We start from the raw sequence: 19,872 nt of genomic DNA, 5'->3' as shown, positions 1-19,872 counted from the left end.
ATTTATGAGAGTCTATTTCTGGGCTCTCTATTCTGTTCCATTGATCTATGTTTATTTTTTTGCTAATACCACACTGCTCTGATTACTGTAGTTATATAGTAAGTCTTAATGTTGGGTAGCATCAGTCCTCCAACTTTGTTGTTCTCCTCTAATATTATGTTGGTTATTCTGAATTTTCTTTTTTCTTTTCTTTTTTTAAGATTTTATTTATTTATTTATTTGAGAGAGAGAGCCTGAGAGAGAAAGAGATCATAAGCAGGGGAGAGGGGTAGAGGGAGAAGCAGGCTCTTCACTGAGCAGGGAGCCCAATGTGGGGCTCAATCCCAGGACCCAGGGATCATGACCTGAGCCGAAGGCAGATGTTTTTTGTTTTTGTTTTTTTGTAAGAATTACATATATTTACATTGTGGATACCTGCGATACACTTTTCACAGGAATTACTGCTCAAATCCAAAGACCACCCAATCTGGGAACCTCTCTCAATGGTCTGAGCCAGCATTTCAGATAGGAGATAAGCTGTATCCAGATGGAGTGGCCTTTGGAAAGTCCACTCTAAAATGAAATAGCCTGTTGTTGTCACTGTCTTCCTCCCCAACCTTCTTTTTGGTATGAAGCACCATCCTGTGACTCCCCAACCGAGCCACTCAGGCACCCTATTCTGAATTTTCTGAGTAAACTTCAGAATCAGTTTGTTAATGTCCATGAAATGACTTGCTAGGATTTTGTGGGGACAGAACTGAATTTATAGATCAAGTTGGGAAGAACTGACCTCTTGACGATATTGAATATTCCTATTCATGAACATGAAATCTCTCTCCATTTATTTAGTCTTCTGTGATTTGTTGATCAGAATTTAAAGCTTTCCTCATATAGAGCTTATACATATTTTGTTAGAGTTATACCCAAGTATTTCTTTTGGAGAGTATTTCTTTTCAGAGATAATGGAAATGGCATTGAATTTTTAATTTGAAATCCCACATGTTCATTACTGGTATATATACTGGAAGGCAACGGACTTTTGTGTATCAACCTTGTATCCTGCAACCTTACTATAATTGCTTATTAGCACCAGGAGTTTTTTTGGTTCTGTCAGATCTTTTATATATACAGCCATATCATCTGCAAATAAAGACAGTTTTTTGTCTTTCCTAATCTATATACCTTTTTTTTTCAAATTTCAGCTTTATTTAGAAATAATTGGCATAAAATTGTAAGATATTTAAAGTGCACATCATAGTGATTTCACATACATATATAGTGTGAATCAATCTGTACACCTTTTATTGCCTTACTGAATCAGCAAGGAGTTCCAGTACAATGTTGAAAGGAGTGGTAAGATGAGAAATCTTTGCGTTGTTCCTGATCTTAGGGGGAAAGCTTCAAATTTCTCACATTAACAATGACATTAGGTGTAGATTTTTTTGTATACTCTATCAAGTTGAGAATGTCCCCCTCTATTTCTAGTTTCCTGAGTCTTTATCAAGAATGGGTGTTGGATTTAGTTGAATGCTTCTTCTACATTTGTTGATATGTTCATGCGATTTTTTATTTTTAGTCTGTTGGTGTGATGGATTGTATTAATTGATTTTTTAATGCTGAAACAGCCTTACATATCTAAGATAAATCTCATTTGATATATAATTCTTTTTATATATTTCTGGATTTGATTTGTTAATATTTTGTTAAGGATTTTGGCATTTATGTTCATAATAAATACTGGTCTCAAGTTTTACTTTCTTGTAATGTCTTTGTCTGGTTTTGGGTAGTGCTGGTTTCAAAGAGCAAGTTAAGAAATATTCCCTCAGCTTCTATCCTTTGAGACTGTAGAGAATTGGTGCAATTTCTCCTTTAAATGTTTGGTGCAATTCAGTAGTGAACCCATTTGGGCCTGATCCTTGCTGTTTTGGAAAGTTATGAATTATTGATTCAATTTCTCTAATAGATATAGGCCTATCCAAATCTAATTCCTTGCGTGTGTCTTGACAAATTGTGTCTTTAAAGGAATTGGTCCATTTCATTTAGGTTATCAAATTTGTGGGCATAGAGATGTCCATAGCATTCCTTTGTAATCCTTTCAATTTCCATGGAATCTGTAGTGATGTTCTCTCTCTCATTTCTGGCATTATTAATTTGTATCCTCTTTTTTTTTTTCTTAGTTAACCTTAGCTAGAGACTTACTGAGTTTACTGACCTTTTCAAAGAACTGGCTTTTAGTTTTGTTGATTTTTTTCTATTGATTTCCCAGTTTCAATTTCATTGATTTCTGTCCTCTTACCATTTTTTTTTCCTTCTGATTACTTTGGACTTAATTTTCTCTTTTTTTTCTAGTTTCCTAAGGTGGAAAGTTATTGAATTTAGATCTTCTTTTCTAACATATGAATTCAATGCTATAATCTAAATACTGCCTTGCTACTTCCCACAAATTTTGATTAAGTTATATTTTCATTAAGTTTAAAATATTTAAAAATTTCTTTTGAGATTCTTCTTCAACTCCTATGTTTAGAAGTATGCTGTTTGATCTCCAAGTATTTGAAGATTTTCTAGTTATCCTTTTGTGGTTGATTCCTAGTTTAATTCCATTATGGTCTGAGAGCAGACATTGTATTTCCATCCTAAAATGTGTTAATGTGTGTTTTATGTCCTCGAATGTGGTTTTTCTTGGTGAATGTTCCATGTGAGCTTGAGAAAATGTTAATTTTCCTGTTTTGGATGAAAGAGTCTATGTATGTCAATTATATCCAGTTGATCAAAATGCTGCTGAGTTCAAGTATGTCCCTACTGATTTTCTATCTGTTGGATCTATCCATTTCTGAGAGAGGAGTATGGAAGTCTCCAACTTATGATCATGAATTCATTTATTTCTCTTTGCGGTTCTATCATTTTTGCCTCACGTAGTTTGATCCTCTCTTGTTAGATGCATACATATTAAAAATTATGTCTTCTTGGAGAATTGTCCCCTTTATCATTATATAATCCTCCTCTTTATTGCTACTAGCTTTCTTTACTTTGCAGTCCGCTTAAATACATAACACACATATATTTAAAATGAGTTTCTTGTAGAAAACATACATCATCATTCTGATGATGTTGATGATGTTCTTTAACGGGTGCATTTAGACCACTGACATTCAACATAGTTATTGACATACTCGGATTAATATCTATTACATTTGTTACTATTTTCTATTTGTTGCCTTTGTTCTCTGTTCCTATTTTTGTCTTTTCTGCCTCCTAATAGTTTTAACCAAATGTTTTATAAGATTCTATTTTCTCTTTCTTAGCATATCAATTTTCTCTTTCTTAGCATATCTTTTGTTTTTGCTTTTTTTTTTTTACTGGTTGCTCCTAAAGTTTCCAATATACATTCACAATCAATCCAAATTCACTTTCAAATAACAATATACTACTTCACAAGTAGTGTACCTCATAATAACAAAATAATCTTAATTCCTTTCTTCTAGCTCTTTTATCATTGCTGTTATTCATTTTGCTTATATATAAGTATACAGAAGCACTTATATACACATACATGGACAATACAGAAGTATACATAACTGAATATACTGTTGGTATTACTTTGAACAAACTGCTATCTATTAGATTAAAAAGAAAAATAAGAGTTCATATTTTACCTTCATTTTTTCTTCCTTGATGCTCTTCCTTTCTTCATATGGACATGAATTTCTGAACTATATTATTTTCCTTCTCCATAATGAATTCCTTTTAACATTTTTTGTAAGGCAGGTCTATTGTCAACAAGTTTCTTCAACTTAAGTTTATCATTTTCTCCTTCAGTTTTGAAGGTAATTTTACATGGTACAGAACTCTACATTAGTGGGTTCTTTCTCTCAATACTTTATTTCAGTTGACACTCTTGTTTGCTGGTTTCTGAGGAGAAATTTGGTGTAATTCTTATCTTTGTTCCTTATCTTTGCTTCTACGTTGTTCCTTTGTTCCTGTAAGGTGTTTTTTAGCTCTGGCCTCTTTCAGGATTCTTTTATCTTTGATTTTCTTCAATTTGAAAGTGATGTGCCAAGGTGTAGTTTTCTTTGGCCTTTATCCTGGTTGGTGTTCTTTGAATTTCCTGGATATCTTGTTTGGTGTCAATTTGGGGGAAATTTTCAGTCATTGTTTCAAATATTTCTTCTGTTCTTTCTTTTCTTTGCAATGGTCCCATTACACCTACATTGCACCTTTTCTCAGTGCTTGGGTGTTGTGTTCTGTTTTTTTACATACTTTTTGTTCTCTTTGATTTTTTGGTTTTAAAGGGTTCTATTGTCATACACTCTAATTCAGAGATTCTTTCCTCAGCCATGTCAGGTGTACTGAGAAATCCATCAGAGATGTTGTTCTTTTCTGTTACAGTGTTTTGTTTTCTTTTTCTCTCCAGCATTTTTTGTTGTTGTTGCTGTTCTTTCTTCCTATTTCTATGTCTCTGCTTACTTTCTTCAGCTATTTTTGTGTGCTGTCTACTTTATCCATTAGAGCTTTTAGCATATTAATTAATCATAGTTGTCTTAAATTCCTGTTCTGTGAAGAATCTCAAACTTCAGAAATTGTGCATGATGTGAAACTGGGGTGCTATGTTAAAAATAAATATATGATAATGACAACAACAAAATTTCACCATCTCTGCTATGTCTGGTTCTGATGCTCGGTCTGGTTCTGATGCTTGTTCTATCTCTTTAAATTGTGTTTTTTTTGTTCTTTGGTATGCCTTGTAATTTTTTCTTAATAGTCAGATAAGATATACTGGGGTAAAAGGAACTGCTATAAATAAACCTTTAGTAATGTAATAGTGGGGGGGAGGCGAAGCATTGTATAACCTCATGATTAGGTCTCAGTCTTTTAGTGAGCCAATGCTTATGACCACTGTGAACTTCACAAGAACTTTTCAGATTTGTTTTGTTTTGTTTTGTTTTCTACTGCCTTAGGTGGGACAGGATGGCTAGAGTTAGCTGGAGTGGGTATTTCTCTTCTTCTGCAAGGAAGGCTAGAGCTGGCTGTAATTGGGTATTTCTCTTACCCAGATTAGTTAGGCTCTGATAACACCTCAGCAGGTTAGGTTTTGGTTAACTAGCTTTCCCTGAAGGCAAGGTTTGTTAAGAACATAGTGATCTGGTGTATTTCAAAATGGTTCCTTTTCCCCTTGCCAGGGAAAATGGACTTTCCCTTGTCAGAAGTCCAAGAGTTATTTACTTTGGGAATCTGTTCTAGCTCCTGAAGGTGAATCTCACGACATTGTGGTGGCCTATGATTGGGTCTCCCTGGAGTTGTTAAGTCTCAGAATTGTCCACACTGAGCCCCCAGCAATTCAATTATAGTCCAGGTTTTCCTATCCAGGCACCTGTTCCTGTGGTGGTTTGAGCTCCTGAGTCTCTACTCCTATAAGCCACAACTCACTGTATTTGTCTGTCTAGATTTGTCTCTAATCTTGGGGGTAGTGTTTGCCTTGTGTCCTTCTCTCTCTTATAAATTTAAGAAGTGCTGCTGATTTTTCAGTCTGCTCAGCTTTTTATTTGTTGTTAGGATGGAGTAGGGACTTCTAAGGTCCTTACATGTGTAACCAAACACTGGAGCCACACTATTCCTTGATTTTTAACAGGAATACATGGTCCCATTCTTAAGGACTAAGGAACTGTGTCATTTGTTTTTTCACAAATGAAAGTAATTTATTCATTCATCTATATGAATAGATGGAATGTTAAATTTAAAAAAATTTTTTTTTCAATTCAGGAGAAAGGGGAAATGCTCCCTCACTACTACTTTAAAAATAGCAATGTAATGTTTAAAAGTTGAATCTGTATTTAAAAATTTACATTTTATTCTTAAAAGCATTTTTTCCATCTACCTTATATTAATAAGGTTTTACTCTTTTCCAAAACATTCTCCTGAAAAAGTTAGAAATATTGCTAGTCCGTGCCAATTTTGCTATGAACAAAGCTTAAATTCTACACACGGTTCTGCTAGCAAGAAAAGTCTTCTAACCAGGGTGTAAAAACTTCTACTCAGTATCTAAGAGTTGCTTTTCTCTCCCTTTAGTTGATTTAGAAGCAAAGAGTTGCAATAGTATATTTAGGTCTTTCTATACATTTTTTTCCATTGAAGAGAATAAATGCTAAAAGTGTCTATGTGGCTTGCTTCCAAGCATAGGTAAGACTAAACACTAACAGTTTTTATTTCTGAACATTATCAGGAACAATTACTAAAATTTAACTTTAATGTCTTTACTCAAACTTTTTAGATACAAATTTTCATCTAGCCAATTAATTTCTTAATGCTATAATTTGATTAATGTCTTATTTATTCAGATTAAAGATTATTAATAAGGCCTATTAAAATCCTGATATATAACTTCACGAAAATAATTGCATTTTAGAAGTACTCTAGCAATTTATAACACAATGACTAGTAGCAAAATTGATGTATCAAGAAAACATTTGATTATCAACCTAAAGAAATAATGCCTAACACAAAACAGTCACATCAATATATTTATAAAACCATTAAGGGAAGCCAAAATTCATTAAAGTTGTATTTCATATTTTCATTCACATCCTAGGACCCTAATATGAAAACACATGTTCAAAACTTTCAACTCAAGAACTATTTGAGATAAAGTTCATAAGATTAAAAAATACCTAAATAAATGGACTTTGAAACAGCAAAACACTTTCCTGAGAAAAGCCCTTCCACAATTTAAGCACAATTAGCTGTATGCAAACAATAAAGTACTGAATTAGTACCTCTAAGAACTGAATTAAAATATAATTTTTCAAGTAGAGCATTCTTAGCTTTTAAGAGAATAATATTCAAGCCACAACAAAATCAACAAGTACTGCCAACATGTTTGTGTCCTGTGATAAAGCTAAGAATTATAAACATTAATTATAAATGAAATATTTAAAGCATGTCACTGTTATCATAACATTTATGATGACATAATGTAAAAAAAATTTAGGATTTCTTCTGTATTGTCCATGGTACAAATAGCCCACTTGCTGTCAAGAATGGCCAACGCTACATGGTGAAAAACTGAGACTGGACGCTGGGATAGGAAACATAAGCTATAAGATAAGAAGCTAAGTAGTTGGTGACTAACATAACATAATAAAAAATTACTATTAAAAAAAAGAAGCTAAGTAGTATATATGTGTTTATGCGTATAATTTAAAAAAAATTATGATAAAATAGAAAAATATTTATAAGGTTTTTTTAAAAAAGATTTTTTATTTATTTATTAGAAAGAGAGAGAGAACAAATGGTGGGGAGGAGAGGGAGAGAGAGAGAGAAGCAGGCTCCCTGCTGAGCAGGAAGCCTGATGCAGGGCTTGATCCCAGGACCCAGAGATCATGACCTGAGCCAAAGGCAGCTGCTTAACCAACTGAGCCACCCAGGTGCCCTGATAAGGTGTTTTTAAATAATGGTGCATATTCAATGGCTTTAGCAAGTTGGTGAGAAAAGGAAATGAATATTGGGAAAAAATTAAGATAATTCCTAGGTAGGTTAGTAGTATAACATGCATTGTATATAATGCAAAGCCAGTTAGGTGTATTGGGTGATTCTGGAGGAAAGAGAGTTACCATTTCTCATTATTGAACACGTAGGTGACCAAAAAGCAGAACAGTTTCAATATGTAAAAAGGATACAAAAGGGACCTAAACAATAGTTCTCTGCATAATTTATAGTTCTGAGTAGTTTAGTTTTCACAATAGAAAATCCAGAAATAAATCCAGTACAAATTTAAAAATTCAATGTGTGACAAAAGTTATACATAAAGACAGGATTATTTAAGAAATGCTGCTAGCATAACTGGCTACCCATTGAATAGAACATAAATTGTATCCTATTATCTTATTCCATATACAAAAATTAATTTGAGTTTAATTAAACATAGTCTAGAAAATCTAGGATACTACAGGACACAATCCAGGGATAGGTATGACTTTTTACACTAAGCTAGAAACCCAAAAGTTATTAAAGAAATCACAGAAACATTTTACCGTATGAATGTATCTTTGGCAGAAGATACTAAATAGCAAGTCAAGAGAAAGATGAGAGCTGAAAAAACACTATGAAGACAGGACAGAGTGGTACAGCTATCATAACAGAAAACAAAGGATAAACATTCAATATAAATAGGGATTTAGGTAAGAGGTACTTTTGGTTGAAAAAAGCAAGATGAATATGCACATTGCAATTTGATAATATTTTATAAAATAAATTGTTAAAAAAACCATGAGACGTTCTCTATGTGGAGAGAGGAGGAGAAAGAGAGCGCACGTGTGTGTGTGTGTGTGTGTGTGTGTGTGTGTGTGTGTGTTTTGGAACTATTTATTTATTTAGGGAAGAGAGAGAATGCACATGCACTGGGTGGAGAGGCGCAAAGAAGGAGGGAGAGAGAGAATCCTAAGCAGGCTCCATGCCCAGTGCGGAGCCCATCACTGGGCTTAACCTCAGAACCCCGAGATCATGACCTGAGCTGAAATCAAGAGTCGCGTGCTTAACCAACTCTGCCTCTAGAACTACTCTTTTAAGACTGTGATCATGCAGAAAAAAGTGCAGAAAGATATTCGCCAATTTTGTAAGAATATTTGTAGAATAGTAATTAGAGGCAGGAGAGCCAAATTATGAAGGAATGGGGGAAAAAAGCAAGAGAAAAGGCCTGTACTAAAATAGCTAGTATGCATAATCACATACCTACATTGTTATAAAATCATACACGTGAAGAAAAATTAAGATAAGAGGGGATAGTGACCAAACTTGCCAGAGGGAATGCCCAAGGAATTTGTTATCAGTATTTGGATGCTCTGCTACTTATAGTCTCATAAAATGTAAATCTAAGTAGCCATGGAGGTCAAATATTATCATTCTGATGTGTGTATATTTAGCTTGACAGAGTCAGTCCAATATGGTTTCACAGTTTACTTGAAGTGTCAGCAAACTTTCTGTAAAAAAACAAATAGTAAATATTCTAGGCTTTCTGGGCCATCTTGTCTCTATCAGAACTAATCAACTCTGCCACTGTACGGTAAAAGCAGTCATAGGCGGTGATAGTTATATTTTTTTGAGTTAACAGTGAATATAGAGTATCAAGTTATTTAATCAAACATGAATTAGGCATTGCTGTGGAGATATTTTGTAAATGTGCTCAACATTTACAATATGTTGACTTTAAGTAAAGGAGAAGATCCTTGATAATATGATGGGCCTCATCTAATCAGCCTTGAGAGCAAAAACAGTTTTTCTGGAGAAGAAATTCTGCCTTAAGACTATACTATCCATTCCTGTTGCAGTTTTTGGCCTTCTCATCTGCCCTACAAATTTCAATGTTAACAGCCCCTACAACTGTGTTAGCCAATTCTCTACACACATAAATAGATAGGTAGTACTATTATGTACTATTTGTTCTGTTTCTCTGGTCAATGCTGACTATTACATAGACAATACATAAACATAGCCTGCCTGTGTTCCAGTAAACTATTTACAATCATAGGCAGTGAACCAGATTTGGTCTGTGTACCATATTTTTCCAACCCCTAATATTATTAAGAATAAGAATAGTTGCTTTTTTTAAAAAAAACCATATTTCAGGCAATGTGAAATGCGCTTCATGTATGAATTCCAAGTGCCTCATAAATTGGGAATTGCTTTTGATCAGCTCATATATTCTGGGGTAGCTATATGAGCAAGAATGAGAGTCCTAGACCCACTGAATTCTTGATCATGAGCTTAGGTATGGTTTCTCCGAGAGGCGGGTTTTTTTTGTTTTTTGTTTTTCCCCTTTTTTCAGTGAGGGTTTTAAAATGGTATTCTTTTTACCTGTTTTTATATTGTTTCATCTACTAGCTTTGGGGATTGAAAATTATTGCAGTAGAAATCAACCAACAGAGTGTCTTGGATGTTTATTAAATGTGGTACCTTCTGATTAAACTCAAATTTCTAAAATTCCCTTCAATTAAGGGAAAAATTAAAATTCACAAAATCACTAAATAAGGGGTTTATCATTTTTTGAATGAAAGGAATTCTTTACATCAAAGATTTAAAGCACAGGATCTTTAAGTAAGAAGGAAGAGTCTTAGGGGTGCCTGGGTAGTTCAGTCGGTTAGCCATCTGCCTTCAGTACAGGTCATGATCAGGTTGTGAGATCAAGGCTTGTGTCTGGCTCTGCTCAGCGTGGAGTCTGCTTGGGATTCTCTCTCTCCCCACCCCCAAGCGTGCTTGCTCACTCTCTCTCAAATAAATTAATAAAATCTTAAAAAAGTAAAATTACCCAAAACTTTAAATAGTAGATCCCCAAACTGGTTGATGCCACAAAGTTTCCTTCTCCAGGGATTAATAAGATTCCCATTTAAGAAGAAATTGACATCCCTTCTTTTCAACTCAGGGACCTCCCTATAACCACTCTTTTCTCATCCCTGGTATTACCTCCCATTACTCAAAAGCTTAAGAAATAACCTACATTTAAAAGTGGTTTGATTTATAAAAAGCAAACATGGCCACATTTTTTCAAGATCACATGGTTTATTCAAAGTGAAGAGTATCTATAAGATTGCCCTTACATAGAGAAGCTTCTTAGGTTAGGTTGTAGAATGACAAAAATGTAAGGAAAATTGCAACTTTTAAATTCATTATCTGAAAGAGAATTCTCTAAGCTATCAGGTAGCTGAAGAAATGTTTAACCATAGGAGGAAAGGGCTGTTATGACCATGATCAAATGACAGATTTATAAAGTAGAAGCGGGAATTAATAATAGTAAAGAGCCTAATTTAGAGAAGAAGGCAAGTTCAGAAATGGAAACCAATAGGAGTGGTGTGGGCAAGTGGTGAACCAAGATATTTAGACACAAAAAGGTATGTCAGAGTTGTTCATAAGGACAAAAAGTTTAGCAAAGGAAGGTTAATTAGGAGAATTTTGTGCAAAAAAAGATAATTACAGAGTCTAAATTGGTCAAACAGTTCTGAACTCAAAAATTTTGCCTGTCAATCATTTTGTACTTATTTTTAGTTCAGAAAATATAGTCACCATTGTAACCCATCTGTATCCACAATTTCTATCAAATTGTCTTTAACATAAGAAAATCTCAATGATTATTTGTTGATAATGATAGTTACATGGAAACTCAAATCAGAGAAGGTATTTTAAAAAACAATAACTATCCATTCTTAAGGAATAAAAACATAGTTAGCAGTGATCTTCACCCAATTACTAACATCACTAAGAAATGGAAGTCTGGAAGGTATGTTTAGCATAGAAAATTGGTGCCACACTCACCTCTGCTGATAACATCAGTTCTGGGTGGGGATGAAGCCATAATCTGCCAAAATCTGAACCATTCTTGCCGGGTTTGGGGGTTCTGTGGAGAAGTTACTGCTACCAGGTCTGACTGCCATAGCTCAGGAAAATGGTGCAGTCATTCCTCTCACCGTAGAAAATACTTGAGATGTTTAAGGGACCTGTAAAATATTAAGCCCCAGAAACACAGTATTAGATGTGGTTTAGATATGGAATACAATACCTAACAGTTATGGAATGCTTACTGTGTTCCAGGAACTGATGCGTTATCTCATTTAATCCTTTCAACAACCCTGTGGGGTACAGGTATAGTTATTAACCCTATTTTACAGAAACTGGGTTAGCAAGGTTAAGGAATTGCTCAAGACAAGAAAGGTAGTAAGATAAGAGGCAGAGCTAGGATTTGTACTCATGCAATCTGGTGCTTCAAGTGTGTATATCCATAGTCACAATGCTAGAGGTATATTCAAACAGGCTGAGAAAAAAATGTGTTTCCTAAAAAGGGCAAATTAATTTCCTCTAAAGTAATGTGCTCACTTTATTCCATAACAGATGCTCTTTAACTCACATCCTAAAAAGACAGACTGGCATTTACCTGCCAACTTTAAATAATAATAAACTTTAAATCTTTAAAATGTATAATATTTTATAATTTATTTGTAATAGTGAAGCATAGACAGTTTGTCCAGCAGAGTGAAATGGGATAAGTGATAGTGCATACCCTTCAAGTGAAATGACAAAAAAAAAAAATACATATAAACCTCATACTTCATTAATTGGAATTATTTGAATCCAATGCACTGCTTAAAACCTAATAAAATAGGTCACTTTAAAAATCAGGTGCCGTGAGTAAGCCTACAAGTTTCAACAACTTATCTTTACCGGTAAAGAACTTTTACGTTTGATAAATTATTCAAAATATGCACAATATCACCTAAATCCACGTAATCTCTAAATCCACATAAATTGTGGCTTTCTTCTCTAACTTACTCCCTTTTATTTTTTACTAATCATTTACATATTAAGTTTACCACATCTACAGGTTTTTCAAAGTTTCGCCTAATTTTCACCAGACCATTTACCTCCCAATTTTCTTCCAAGTGAATTTTCACTGCAAAATCTGTCGCTACACTATCATAGATCAGTATCACGATTTTAAAAGACATGAAAAAGTACACCACCACCAAGCCTGAATGACCACCAAGAAGGAACGTCGGGAGAAACCGGCTCCTACTGAAAGGGGAGGGCTCGCAGACCACAAGCAGGGCGGGCAGGGAGCGGGAGGAGGGGAGGTCGGAAGAGGCAGTGCTTGATTAAAGTCAATAAACATTCGCTGCGCCACTTACCAAGAGCCCCCCCCCCCAAAAAAAGAAAAAAAAATAGCTGGGCGTAGGTCAAGCAATGGGTCCTGCAGGTTTGCGGGAGAGGGCAAGAGCCTATGGCGAGGACTCGGGGGCCGGAGAGCGGTACGGCTGGATCAGAGCCTCTCACCAGCCAGGCGAGGGCGGCCAACTAGGGCCAGGCCTCCAGCGCCCCGGTCCCGGCGTCCGCACCCTTCGCTGGCCCAGCCGCCAGCCCGCCAGCCGACCAGCCGCAGCTGCTTACCGGTGGCGCCTCGCTGCCTCCCCGGGGGCAGCCCTTCAACGGTTGCCGCAGTCAGAGCACCACCCCGCGGTAGGGTACGTCGAGCCCGCCCGCAGCTCTCGGGTCCCCACAGCACCGCCCCTCTCGCGAGAAGTCGGCGGAGTCCGTGAAGTGGGGGGAGGAGAAGAAGGGAGGGGCTCTTAACGGTGGCGGCTGGTTCTGCGCCGGATCCGGGAGAGGGCCGGGCGCCATTGTGCTTCTCTGCCGACTGCTCTGCCTCAGTTAGGGGCCTAGAACTCCGAGGAGGAAGGCGGTGGTGTGGTCGCTGCGAGCAGGACGCACCCTGTTCAGTGCCAGCTCGGGAACAGGGGTAATAAGCTGCGGCGCTCGGGCTTCTCCCTCTCGGAGAGTTGGTTCTAACCAAGGCCGCGTGGGGGAGGGGAGGAAACGAAGTGCAGGCCTGGGGACGCGGAGGCTGCTTGCCCGGTCTTTAGTTGGGACGGAGGAGCGTGACCGGCGCCGCGGTTAGGAAGGGCGGCGGGCGCAGCCTTCCGCCGGTGGCCTTTCGTCTGGTGGTGGAGTTTGTGACGGGTAGAGGGGCAGATTGTACGTCTTCCTTATGGACGTGGGGTCGGCGAGGGCAAGGGGCTTGGGTCCTTCTTTGGTCTTTGGCGGCCTTCTCTTGGATGGGGTAAGGAGGATCCTCCGGAGCCCTGCGGGCCGGGAGTGTCACGAGTCAAGTAGTGAGCGCCGTGTGGAAGGCGGGGAGGGTTGGGACTCCGCCAACACGGTCTCCAGTAGAAGGGACTTTGCCAGCCCTTTAGTTGCGGTGAAGATTTGCTCATTGATCGCTCCATTTCTTGAATATCGTGATACTTTGGGAGTTGTTTCGTATCGTGGGAAATTGTATGTTCTTCAAATTGAAATAGTTGATATATATATATGTATAAAACCTGTTGGCATAAGAACTGAAAATACAGAAGTCACCAGTTGTAGAATATCCCTCATTTTGATGGAAGTGCGTAGTGAAGATGAACATGTACGAGGAAGCACCATAAAATAAATACTACAATTATTTTTTTTTCTACGTACACATGTAGATAGTAATAAATGGGGAAAATCTATCTTGGTAATGGATTCGTCACGACTAGTGTCGTTTGGCACTACTGAGAGTAAATATGCCAAAGTGAAATTGAATTTAGTAGGATTTTTTTAAAATTTTGTAGGACTTTTAGTTCTTTTTGTAAATTATTTTAAACCTCCCCGTACTCCCTTCTCTCCTTTCTGTCTAAAGGTAAGGTAAGGTTAAAAATGAATTTTTGATTTAAAAACCAAACAGTATACTTTCGTTAACAAGGCAAACACATGGTGTAACTAGATTTTTTTCATGAGGATAAACATTTTGTTTCAGGAACGGGGGGGTGGTCAGTATTTCATTTACAGCTCTACGGCGTCTTGTGAAACAGTTGTGGTGTATGAGGCATTTAGAGTCAGATCTGGGTTTGAGTCTTAATTTTGCCATAATTATTTAACCTCTTCAGTTGAGGTGAGGATTAAATTAGATGAGGTAGCAGGTAGTAGTCAACACCTAGGGGATGTAATGCTCTGGGAGTGAATTTTTAATGGATATAAACAATTGGAATTGACACCTAAAATCCAATTGTTTATATTCTGGTCAGAATAACTTTAAAATTTTACTCTGCCTGTAATATCCCCTTCCCTCCAATAACGTATTTATATAAGTTCCATAATACAAATGTTTTTAGATAAGAACTTTTTACAACTTTCCCTTTGCTCTAAATTATGCCACAGATGTAAGCGTGTGGATATGTGTAGTCTTGGCTTCTTTCCAGAGTTGCATGCAGGGTCAGATGTCTTGAATAAGAATGATTAAAAATTCCTACTTAAATACAGGTAATTACTCTTTGCTGCGGTGGCAGGAGAGCTTATTTTCCAAGATAAAGCACAAAGATTCTCTTATATAGAATGCACATACATTCTACATGAAGATGTCAGATAATCAACTGAGACATCATCCATGGCTCTCATGCAGCCAGTTTTTAATGAGCTCCATATCCATTTCATACAACTCTTCATCTGGCGTATGTTCAAGAGTTGCCCATGTTTTAATATTTTAGGAAAATAATAGTGCAAAATTATCAAATTATGTAAAACATTTTTTGATTATTTGTTACTCGTTGTATTCTGGCTAGTAGACCAGGGCTTCACATTACAAGAATGAGCTTGACACTGCATCCGCCTTCCACAACTCACAGTTTAGTCATGAGACTAATGTATAAACAACTACTGCTATTATCTCAGTGTAAGAACGTAGTAGTACTGTGGGAGCACAAAGGAGGGGTGTTTAACCTTTGGGGAAATTTTTTACAGGAAGTATTGCTTGAACTGAGATGTGAAGATGACTAGCAGTTTGATAAGGAAACTGCAAAGTCATGGTATCGTATTTTGTTTTAGGAATGGACAATTTGTTCCCATAGCTGTAACAAATTGAATGGAAGGTGACATGAAAGACCTACTGTTTTAGAAAGTGCTCTATGCTGTTGGGAATGGAGAGCTATTGTGTCCCTGAGCCCAATAAAAATGGTTTTTAGATTATCTTTACTGACAGCATTCTTCTGTTACTGCAGATCATTAAGTGCCAGTAATAAAGAACAGTGGGAAATGCGTAAGTGGAATGCAGAGTGAAATGCTTGCATCAAACCTTATATTTAACCAACAAAATAAACTTAACTAGTAAACCTTTTAACTCTTAAATTTAGCAGAATTAACAACTGATCACATTAGGATTACAATGTAACATGAGGAAGATTTTAAATTACTTGTTGTAATGAAATAATTTATCTTCTCATAGATCATTTTATAGAAAGTCTATCTTTAATACAATTACTAAGTAGTAAGATGAACCCAAGGGTGGGTATAAAATTCTAACTTGAGAGTTGGCTGGGGTTTAATTTTCATTGATCTTAACTTTTCTATTCTGATCTTAACTCATGTGGTCAAAACCGGTTTTTCTTGCTCTCAAATATATTTCTCTGTGGCTCTACCAGTTAGACTACATAAGTTGAACATCTGGTTTTGAAATCACCTACTACTCCACACCCAGTTTTGTCATCAGCTTTAGAAGAGGGCAAATTCTGAACCTTAAAAGCTAGGTTCTCACCTTTTATTAGAATCATTGCACCCCAGTGTAATGAGTTTCTCACCTTCCAGAAGAAAAACCCTAAAACGGTGTCCACTCTAAATGAAGATTGAAACTTGATATTTACAGATTAAATATACTTCAGAGGAGAACAGATTATCTTACAGAGTAGGCTTAATAGTAATATTTTCTCGTGAAGTTGTTAAACCGTTTTCTAATTATTATTTAAGGCATGGGTATATCTTTGTGTCTTAAATATGTCATCTAAAAACCCAGAGGCAGTTTTTTAGAATACTTTCTGTTGTGACCACGCATGGCTTCCACACCTCCATGTTCACTAGCATCAGTAAAACACTAGCATTTGCCATTTAAAATATATTTTTCTCCCAGAAGCAGATTTTTTTAAAGAAAAGGTACCAAATAAAGGTATTTCTTTAACCTATTACCTAGACCTGTTTCTTTACCATTACCAAACAGAGGTAAATAATGGAATTATGTTTGCAGTTCTAGAAGTCTCGTGGCTATTGAAATAGGTATTTTGTGTGATAACTCTGGCCTTTATGCTATGAATTTATTGTATAGTAATATTGTGCTCTTGATAATTCACTAACTGCACCTCCCCTAGGTGTTTAAGACAAATTCTAAATTAGACCCTGAAATAGAAACAGATTTTTCATAGACTGGGTACATAATGATAATTGTAGCAAAATTAAAATTGGGATGAGTTACGAAACTTTATTGCTGCATAGGAAACCACCTCAAAATCTAGTGGATTAAACTTCATTGCTGCATAGGAAATCACCTCAAAATCTAGTGGGTTAAAATTACGGTTCTGTGTATCTGTTGAGCAGTTCTATTGGTTTTGCCAGGGTTCACTCTTATACCAGCATTCACCTGTGAGATTTCTCAGACCGGAAGGTCCAAGATGGCATCACTCACGTGTCTGATAGTTGGTTTTGGTTGACATTTAGGCTTTGCTCCATGTGCCCTAATGACATGGGGGTCCCAAGACAGCATTCCAAGAGAGTGAAAGTGGAAGTTACAAGACTTGCACAGCCTTGCAGATCATGTAATGTCACTTAACACTGCATTCTCTTAGTCAAAGTAAATGTCACAAGACTAGCCCATATTCAAGGGGTGGGGAAAAGAAGAGTTTACCTCCAGCAACATCACAGTATAAAGAGGTATGTGTACTTGGATGGGAGGGATTTGGAGCCATGTTTTATAATTTACCACAAGTTGCTTACAACAGTTTAAGTAAAGATTCTTAAAGATACCATGATTGAGATTTGCTTTAAAATAGAGAATGGTAAAATAGACTGTAAGGTAGGTCAGATGTTGATAATTGTTGGAGACTGTTGATTGGTACCTGGCAGTTTATTACTGTCTCTAGCATATGTTTGAAATTTTTTATAGTAAATTTATTAAGGTATATTCGGGTATTTGAAACATTTTGTGAGTGATTTTAACCTTAGCTTCTACTTAATATTTACTAGAATAGTAAATATTGTTTAATTATTGTATTGTTTAATGTTTTAATATTGTATTATTGTTTAATAACGTCTTTTGTGGTATGTAGATACTGAAGAGGGTAGACCAGTAGTACTGCAATTTAGGTAATTATTCTTAGAAATTCTTTATAGATTTTATTAGAAGTTATTTAAAAAATGTCTTTTTATTTGCAAATGGCTGTTTCCCTTAATTATAAAAAGAAGACCAAGTACATTAAAGAAAGTTTGGAAAACTGAAAGCAGAAAACAAAACCCAACTGGAGGAAAATGTTAATAATGCTTATTTTTCCCAATATTTGTGCATATACTTATATAGGAAGATATTTTTTTTAGATAGTAATTATTCTCCTGTAATAAATGTGAATGACTTTAAAAAGTCTTTTTACTGTGTGTTGAGGACAATTTTTTAAAAAGATTTTATCTATTTATTTTAGAGAGGGAAGGAGGGGGAGAGGGCAGGGGCGGAGTGGGGGTGGGGAGTGGAGGAAGAGGGACTAGCCGACTCCGTGCTTAGTGCAGAGCCTGATGTGGGCTTCAATCCCAGCACCCTGAGGTCATGACCCAAGCTGAAGTCAAGAGTTGAATGCTCAGTTTTTAAGTAAAATTTTCTGATACTGCCTGAAGCTTTTCAGTTCACTTTTTCATAGTGCCCCAAATTCTACTCATTAGGCATAATCAGTGGAGAGGGAGCACTTCGGATGACCATATAGAAAGTACAGCGAAATCAGAAAGCATGGAGGTATCATATGTGGGGAGAAGTAAATAGATCAGTGTAAGTTATTGAAAAACTGTTCTCACTTCAGCTTGCTGTCCTGTGTTTTCAAAACTATTTCCAACATGCTTCTAGACCTCTTCTGTGTACTTCAGACTATTCATTTCTTTAAAACTCATGCTTTTTTGTCTTCTGCTCTGCGAACTCCCTGTCAAAAAAGAAAAAAAAAATGTTTGGTTTTCTTCAGTATCCTGAATAATTCCTTCCCACCCCCATAGAATTCTTTTCTACTTGGTGTATTGAATCTGCTTGCTTTTTAATTTTTTTTTAAGATTTTATTTATTTGTCAGAGAGAGCAGGAGCAGGGGTGAGAGGCAGAGGGAGAAGCAGGCTCTCCACTGAGCAGGGAGCCCGATGTGGGACTCCATCCCAGGACCCGGGGATCCTGACCTGAGCCAAAGGCAGACACTTAACTGACTGAGCCACCTGGGAGTCCCAAATCTGCTTTCCATCTGTTTACTTTTGGACCCTCATTAATTTGCCTCAGAGCCAGTATGTTTCTTCCTAATAACTTTTCCTTAATTGGGGACAGCTTGGGATTTTTTTGTTTGTTTTTAACAGTTGGTATTTCAAAATCTTTAGTAGTAGTTTCTGAGCCTATAGCCTGTAGCATTATATTGTTCCCCATTCCACAAAAGTAGTAAAATTAATTACTAACTTTGAGTATTGTAAGAAATGCAGGAAGATGTATATGAATCTATTATTAAGGTTAGGCAAAACTAGATAAATAATTGTTTCATCTTTGAAAGCTCTCTTTGTCAGGAATATAATTATATTCCTGGGGTCCTAAGGGGGAAAAATAATATATAAATTACTAGTGGTAAAAGACTTCAGAAGCATTGCCTTGTTTTTTTTGTTTTTAATAATATTTGTTATATTAGTCACCATACAGTACATCCCCACTTCTTGATGCAATGTTCCATGATTCATTACTTGCATATAACTACCCAGTGCACCATGCAATACGTGCCCTCCTTAATACCCATCACCGGCCTATCCCAGTCCCCCACCCCCCTCCCCTCTGAAGCCCTCAGTTTGTTTCCCAGAGTCCACAGTCTCTCATGGTTCATTCCCCCTTCTGTTTACCTCCCCTTCATTCTTCCCTTCCTTCTCCTACCAATCTTCCTATTTCTTATGTTCCATAAATGAGTTCTTGTTAAAGTACAAACTCCTGAGTGAAGGACATGGGATTGCCTTTACAAACGGGTCTGATTTTGTGTATTCGTTCCCTTCAGAGACCTTTCTGTTCCTCTCTCCCCTTCCATACCTTCAATTTCACTCTGACCCTCAGATTATTTTCTATTTTCAAGTTCTTCAACATGCTATAGCATTTTTATGCCTTATTCCTCTTTTTCTGTTTTTATTCTTCAAAGGTCAACTCAGATGTTACCTCCTCTGAAGTCTTTCCCATCTGGAACTTTTGGCTATTCCCAGTCAGTGCTCCCATGGCATTTTCAGGTTTTGTTGTTTTTAAATAAAATTTTCAGTGTGGTGTGAGTATCTAATCTAGAAATTGGTGTAATTGCTAATTCTCTTTGGTGATTACTCTA

The 19,872-nt window shown here is 36.5% G+C and overlaps 2 protein-coding genes across 7 annotated transcripts in view; one reads left to right on the top strand and one right to left on the bottom strand.

Moving 5' to 3' along the window:
• BAZ2B (bromodomain adjacent to zinc finger domain 2B) overlaps positions 1-13,034 on the bottom strand; it is a 404,062-nt gene extending 391,028 nt beyond the window's left edge. Inside the window, exons 1-2 of the mRNA XM_040644603.1 lie at positions 12,901-13,034; positions 11,275-11,456 (exon numbers count right to left, since the gene is read on the bottom strand). The gene's annotated coding sequence lies outside the window, so the exon portion shown is untranslated. The remainder of the gene's footprint in view (positions 1-11,274; positions 11,457-12,900) is intronic.
• A 66-nt stretch (positions 13,035-13,100) lies between these two features.
• Positions 13,101-19,872, top strand: part of MARCHF7 (membrane associated ring-CH-type finger 7) — a 49,298-nt gene continuing 42,526 nt past the window's right edge. For 2 of the 6 annotated variants that reach the window (XR_567493.2, XR_567492.2), the window contains exon 1: positions 13,101-13,249. The gene's annotated coding sequence lies outside the window, so the exon portion shown is untranslated. The remainder of the gene's footprint in view (positions 13,250-19,872) is intronic. The other 4 variants (XR_567491.2, XM_008687014.2, XM_008687013.2 and 1 more) reach the window with 3 other exon arrangements.

This window comes from Ursus maritimus, unplaced genomic scaffold (assembly GCF_017311325.1).
Source record: "Ursus maritimus isolate PB19 unplaced genomic scaffold, ASM1731132v1 scaffold_1, whole genome shotgun sequence".
In the NCBI taxonomy this organism is placed as follows: domain Eukaryota; kingdom Metazoa; phylum Chordata; class Mammalia; order Carnivora; family Ursidae; genus Ursus; species Ursus maritimus.
The sequence above is the reverse complement of the archived record's forward strand: the minus strand, read 5'-3'. Positions and strand labels throughout refer to the sequence as shown.